Genomic DNA, 7,684 nt, shown 5'->3' with positions numbered 1-7,684 from the left:
ATGGCCTAGAACCCTTCACAATGGAATTGTTTTTCATATCAGGACAACATGTTAGAATACATTTCACCCTAGTCGATTAGCATGCAGTCCAATTTATAAAACAGCTGTTCATGCTCCTGGACCACAAGGAAAAGACCCTTTGAAACTGTACCAGTCTAAAGAAATTCACAGCAATATGAACAATAGTCAGTGGACAGCACACACTTTACATGAGAACTGTGAACTGTTCAAAAATAAATAAATAAATAGTAGAAATAAAAGCCAATCAGTATATATGTTCCCATGGTTTGTGTGTGGGTCTCATCACTTTCTCCAGAATTGAAGAATTTGCTTCAACTGTCATAACTGTTGAACTATAATCCATTTTTTCTACCCAAAGAACTTACCAAAATCGCTGTAACATAAAACTAAAAACAAAACAGAGAAAAACAAACCACGAGTTTTATTTTTTCGTGGCAATATATCTTTTATGTGTAATATATCATTTTCAAAACATAACATTACAATGTATTGAGTAATAAAATACAATTAATAGGGTTACTGAATTTGATTAAATTTGCTCAGTAATGCCAGGTGATCAACTAGAAAACGATTTCCACATGAAGATGTTATTATACTCTTCAGAAGTAAGGAGAATGCGATCCTTAGAATGCTTTTCTAAGCACAGAGACTTAGAAAAGATGCAATTTTAGGAAGTGTTGGAAGGACTACCATGCATAGATGAGAGCACACACAATGTCCTGTCAAACGTCCTCCATCATCTCTGAAACCCATCTGAATATGTAACCATATGCATCTATTAAAGTGGGAGTGAATCAGGAAAGCAAGAACTAACTACAACATTTTAACCCACAAATAAACTAGTGTCTATTGTCATTAGTTAGATGGCACCTTGTTGACCTGTCCACTGAAGATCAAATGGTATTACAGTACATTATAAAGTTGAGAGGCGAAAACTATAAAACACTAGTCATTCAAAAAGTGAATACTTACTACAGTTTCATCAAAAGGGATGAGAGATTTTTAGGCTGAAATTCATGAGCTTTTATCATTTGTGCTACTACTGCTACTACTATTACTACTACTACTACTACTACTACCACTACTACTACCACTACTACTACTACTACAACCACTACTACTACTACTACTACCACCACTACTACAACCACTACTACAACCACTACTACTACTACTACCACCACTACTACTACTATTACTACTACCACCACTACTACCACCACCACTACTACCACCACCACTACTACTACTACTACTAAATTTGACACACAAATAAGTTTTATGCAAAAATTCTCGATGGGTTACTATGAAGGACAAAGTGTATAAAGTTGTAATGAATCATTTCCTTTTTAGATTAGAATGCACACACTTCTCTGTGCTCATTACTTTATAGCATAATAATTGTACAGTTTTTGAAAAAAAAATCTGTTAACTGGAATCTAAAATTAGGTACAAAAGCAGTGTGTCCATGTAAGTGCTCAGAAGCTCTACTCTATAGGTCCACACAGCTGTGCAGGACAAAGGTGGAATTTGGGTGTCTTCCTTGAGAGACCACATTGTTTGTGAGACACAGTCTCTCACTGACTCTGGAGCTGATTCTAGGCTAAGGGGCCAAAGATTTTCTCAAGATCTACAAGTCTCTGCCCTTCCTTCCACCCAAGCAGCCCTTGGACTACAGAAGGCTGTTAAAACACTTAGCCTTTAAGTGGGTGCTGTAGCCCTGAAGTTAGATATGCTTTTATCTGAGTGCAGAAAATCCAAATTTTGGGCCACATCCTTGCTTGGTGTTTTACTCATTAAACCACTTCTTCCGGTGACATAATTAAATCTCATAGAGGTTAATCACCAAGTTGCCAGATTTTCAGAGCATTTTTTTATTTATAATATTCCCCATTTTTATTTCATCTCCCTCATTTTAAAAACATTATTGGTTATTTTATCTATCTACATTTCAAATGTTATACCTCTTCCCAGTTTTCCCTCCGGAAATCCCCATCCCACCACAACCATCCCACGTGCTTGTATGATGGTGTTCTCCCATCCACCCACCCACCCACTTCATTCGTTCTTTAACAGAGGAATTTGGTGGAACATCAGAGGAAATGACAATCTATTACAAAAAGAAAGTTGAAATGTTGAATTTCTGATGTGAAGTATCACATAATTATTAACCTTGAAAAAGTTTTAAATATCTATGTATGTTTTCAAAATGCAATATTTAAGAGTTTGCTCTAAGCATAGTTGATCTCTATAAACAGAACCACTTCACTGGATAAACTTATTTCCGATGTACATTATAAGCACAAAGTTAACGGTGATATCACAGATATAATGTGTCATCTGTGACTCCTAATGGAATTCTTCTATTCTCATAGGTCTGTGCTTTTCTCAGCCATCATCAGAGAAGCTTCTTCCTGAAGCAGACAGAACAAATCTGAAGGCCCAGAAACAGACATTACTCTGTAAACAAAAGACCTTGAAACACTCAGCCCTAAATGTCATGTCTTCATCAAAGCCTTCTGCCCACAGGGATTAGAGAAGTCTGTGGGAGAGGAAGAGGAAGAGGAAAGAGTACAAGAGCCACAGGGATTAAAGGACACCAAGTAAACAAGGGTATCTAAGTCAGTATGATCAGGCACATATGAACTCACAGAGACGGACGCAGCGCACATGGGGCTGCACAGGTCCTTTGCACACACATAGATTTAACTTTACTGTTCTCATGGTCATCCTGAGTAAGTGAATAAATGGGTCTCTGTTTCACACACCTTTTCCTGGATTCTTTTTTCTTCTGTTAGTTTTGTATAACTACAATCTGTTAGTTTTGTTTAGCCTTATTTTATTTTATTTTTATATTTAAGAAGCCTATTTGCTTTCTAACAACAGGCAGTAAAGAGTGTATCCTTATGGGAGCAGAGGTGAGGAGAAATTAGGAGTAGAAGGAAGAGAACTGTGGCAAAAATTACTTTTAGTAAAGGGAAAAGGTGTGATAATTACAAAAAACAACTCAATTTAGAATTTGAATTGAGATATCCCTTGTATTTATTGATCAGGAGTCAAACGGTCGCCATTATTAAATATGGCTGCTTCAGTTCTGAGAATAATCAATATAGTTCTAAAAAAGAGTTAAGCGTCTTACCATATAAAAATATAAAGTTTTTTCTTTAGTTCATAATTAGTGAGAGACTACTCTTAATTTGTCACTTTATAGAATTATTTCAGTTTATAGCTGATTTATAGTTATTGCTAATAACTATAGGTATCATTCAGATTGCAAAGTTTTAAACTAGTTGGGCTCCTTAGGTTTCATATTTTCACATAAGTAACATGTTCAGACTTTTCCTTGCATTGCTGATTTTCAGTGTTTGAAAGCATCCTGTCACTGCTGACGGTGAGTCTCTATAAAGAATCATCACTAAGGCTGTCTAATACTCTCCATTATGCAAATTTTTAAATTTATTCTGTTTGAAAAGTGCTTTATCATTAAAAGTATTTTTCAAAAGACATGGCGCGATTGTAGGCTGCTTTCCCCAAGATCACATTGAACACTTGTTCAAAAAATTTTATCTCTGCATTTAATAGCCCCTTATGAAAATAGCCAAAAACTATAATGTAAAATTCCAGAGGCCAGCCAAACAGTTGATGGACCCAGGGGACTCTTATGGACAAATAGGAAGGAGGATTGTGGGCCTCAAAGGGAACAGGAACTCCACAGGAAGACCAAGAGAGTCAACTAACCTGGACCCCTGGGGCTCTCAGAGACTGAACCACCAACCTAAGAACATACATGGACTGGACCTAGGCCTCCCTGCACATATGTTACAAATGTGCAGCTTAGCCTTCATGTGGGCCCCAAACAACCAGAGTGAGGGATATCCCAAAAACCTGGTGCATGAATGTGGGAAGCGTTCTTCTATCTGGGCTGCCTTGTGTGGTCTCAGTGGGAGAGTATATACCTAGCTTTGCAGAGACTTGAAGTGGCAGGGGGATTCCGAGCAGGTGCCCACCAGCTCAGAGAAAAAGGGGATGGGGTCATGAGGAAGGATTGTGGGAGGGGGTAACCTGGAAAGGGCAGAGAGCAGGATGCAGTGAATATGTAAAAAAAGTAAAGTTGAATAGCAATAACATATAAAAGTAATCACTTTGAGGGCACATTCATAACTTTAGCAAGAAAGAAGAATATGAAATGATATTATTGAAATGAAAAGTTCACTTCAATGTGTGTGTGTGTGTGTGTATAAAAATATGTAAGTGAAAGTTATTTTGCTAGTGAGTGTGAGGAAAGGTAGAACCTAGCTAGACTCAATGTCTAGCAGCAGGAATGAGGGTAGGTGAAGGTGCCACATAGACAAAAATATGACAGATATCATGGTATCCGACAGAGGAGGAAAAAGGTCCTGTCACCTGAGTATGGGCAGAATGCATGAGCAGCATATATGGGAACCCAAGAGCCTCGCTGAGACACCTGTATGTGAATAGACACGTAGAATGTACACCTCGAATATCAGACACGGTTTAGTCATGCTTCTTTCCAGCACAAGAGGTCTCAGTTTTGCTAAGGTGATGCCATCATTTAAAACCTTTCAAAACTTGCATTCTGACACTGGTTTAAAGATGTTAGAGTAGAAAATGCCAATACTTCTGGGACAATTTGCCTGTTTAAATGCAAGTGAATATAAAGAAAATTATGGAAACATAACATTCATATCTAATGCAGAATTTTAAAATAATTTTATTTGACGACTTTAAGTGTAGCTTGTATTTTTATCATAATTAATATCATTCTTTTCCTTCTTTTACTGCCAAAGTTAGTTCTGTGAATTTTCTTTATCACATCTTTAATAACCAAAGATAGTTGATATTTTACTATTTAATACTTAATAAATATTTTTTCTTTCTGCCATTAATCTTTAAATATTTCTTTACTGACATTGATATGAGTTAATAGATTACATCTTGACATACATAGGTAAGAATAGACACATAATAGATACTTAAATGAGTAAATGTTCATTGCTTTCTATTAAAGAACCTATGGGAATTTAGTAATTTGTATCAATACAAGTCAATATTTGTTAATTAAAATAGAGAAAATACTAGAAGTTTTGCCTCATTGCAAAAAAAATTCTAGAGTCTCACCAAAGGTCTAAATATCTCATCTGTTTAGAGTATGATTGTGTAAAAGGGTTTAGCCTGCAGCAGAAAACAATAGATCGGTATTAGTATATTAACACATTTAGAAATCATTACCTGTTTGAGACATTATTTTAAGGATACAGAATGAACAAAATTGTTGAAGTCCCTCCTATCCACTTATATTCTGACAGATTATGAAAGAAAACAAAATATAAAAAGTAAGTTAGAAAAGCAGGAAACATGTACCATAGAGAATGATCAAACAGGAAAGACATGTGAACATTGCAATGTAAATAAAATGGTCATTTAGATCAAAGGAAGAGGCAATACTTCAACAAACCGTTGAAAAAATACTGTGGGATCAGAAATATATTGGGAGGATTTTGAGAAAATTAACACTGATCACAGATTTTGTAGTTTCTGTACTTCTGGCATGTTTAAAAATCAGCAAGGAAATTATATTGATAATGGCACTTGTTACAGTTTATTGTAGAAGTGTTTAAGCAAAAGAAATGAGACATTTGTTACCCCACCTATTACAGTGGCTTTAATATGTAATATTGCTACACATAATGTATAGTTTTAACATTAAAAAAAAATAGCAAGGGGAACTGGGAAACCAGAGACTTGGTAAATCGGCCACAAGGAAACTATAAATGGTAACCTTCTTTTAAAAATATGCAGGGATGCACAGAGTGACACTGGCCCGGTAACCATAAAACATTGCACTCATCATTCGGTTATAGACAGCCCCAGAATACATTATGACCTTGTAAGATATTAAGGAAAATTACTTGTATTAAAAAGAAAGTACAATAAATAAAAGATGATTCATTGGTTATTCAAAGACCAAATCTGGCCTGCTTTGGGCTTTAAACTAATCATTATTAATATGCTAATTTATAGTAAGAGGTGGAGAAACTCCATTCATTGATGAGATGGTTTGGTAGAAAACAAAAACCCTCAGTGATTGCCAAATGGAAATTATAGAGCTGGAGATAAACATTGTCTAGAATTAAAATTACAGAATATCCTAGCAGAAGCCTGAACATTGCTCAAGAAAGGGTGAGTGGTTTTTGAGTTAGATGAAAGGAAATTACTTAAACCAAAGCACATCAGAGGAAAGTGTTATGGAAAGACAGAATTGCCTAGTCACTGGATGTCTGTGAACAAACTATGGAAAGGCTAGCTACTTGCAAAGATTTTGTCCTGCGTGTTCCATACGCCATTGCCGTTTCCTTGTGTAGATACCGCTTCCCACCAGTGCAATGGACAAAGCAGAACATGGCCTGGAATAAGCAGTCTCTACAGACAGTATAAATCTCGTCACTCAAAGCATCATTTATATTAGCCAAAGAGAAGCCATTTCTGGCATCTTCCAAACACGTTGGCAGTAGCATTATGCTTCTGCAAAAGGCTATCCTAAGTAGTGTAAAACACAGTTTACCCAGAAGCATGGAACAAAAGAGAGTTAACTCTATCTGGATGAAACAAGGTCATCCCTGGCTGCACGGGCATCCTTGTGATGACAACCAGTACAGTGCAATCTAAGTACACACATTCTGAGACACCCTACCAGACGGCCAGCAATCAAGATGGGATATCTCCTTGCATTCAGATTGTCATCTTTTCATTATACATGTATTCATAATTTTCTTGGGCCAACAGTTCCTGGAATGTTGGGGAATAAATATATCCCTTCAATCCTTCCAACAAAATTATGCTATAACACAGTTTTGTGTTTTAGTGAAAGGCAGGGTATAACAGAAAGGTATCTCTACCAATCTTTGCAAGCCTCAACTGTTCAAAGTACTTCAGAAATGAGAAGGTTTCGCCTCAGAATATTTGGTTCTTCAGATGTCAGCTACAGCCTGCGGCAGGAGGACAAAGCTCTCACCTCTACCTGCATGGAGTTCCTTCAGTGCACCGGGGTTTAAAGACAGGATCCTTCTTTTTTTTTTTTTTTTTTTTTTTTTCAAACATTTGAGCTAAGAAATTTTTATATGAAAGAATATAAAAGGTAAATTGTATAACATAGGATAATGGCATTTAACATCTTCAGGGTGCTTCTAAGTGGTGGCTGTGATAGCATTTATTGCCCATAACCAAATGGAAAGCATTTATTTTTAGCCACATCTCTAAGTATAATGCAGGCTCCTGAATGCTGAACTCTCAGCTTGTGTTTAATTTTCATGCACATCTGAGAACTCCCTGAAGGGTCATTCACAAATTGGCATGAGCTGTGTTGTTAGACAGTAGACTCTTTAAAAGCAAATGGAATTCACATAGTCTAATGAAAAATAAAATCAAGGCAAACTTATTTCTCTCAAATGGATCTATTTATACTCATAGATCCTAATTATACATGCAAATACAAGAATATATATAAATATATTAAAATTTATATAATTAAACCTAAGGGTCACTCAACCATTCACAGTTAAATTTCTTAAAATCAATAGTCACAATTCAGCATCTAAACATATGAAGGAAAGAAATGGAAAAATCCATCAACCGCAAGGTTTCC

The sequence above is a fragment of the Rattus rattus genome, chromosome 15, assembly GCF_011064425.1.
Source record: "Rattus rattus isolate New Zealand chromosome 15, Rrattus_CSIRO_v1, whole genome shotgun sequence".
NCBI classification, from domain to species: domain Eukaryota; kingdom Metazoa; phylum Chordata; class Mammalia; order Rodentia; family Muridae; genus Rattus; species Rattus rattus.
This window is presented reverse-complemented; position numbering follows the sequence as displayed.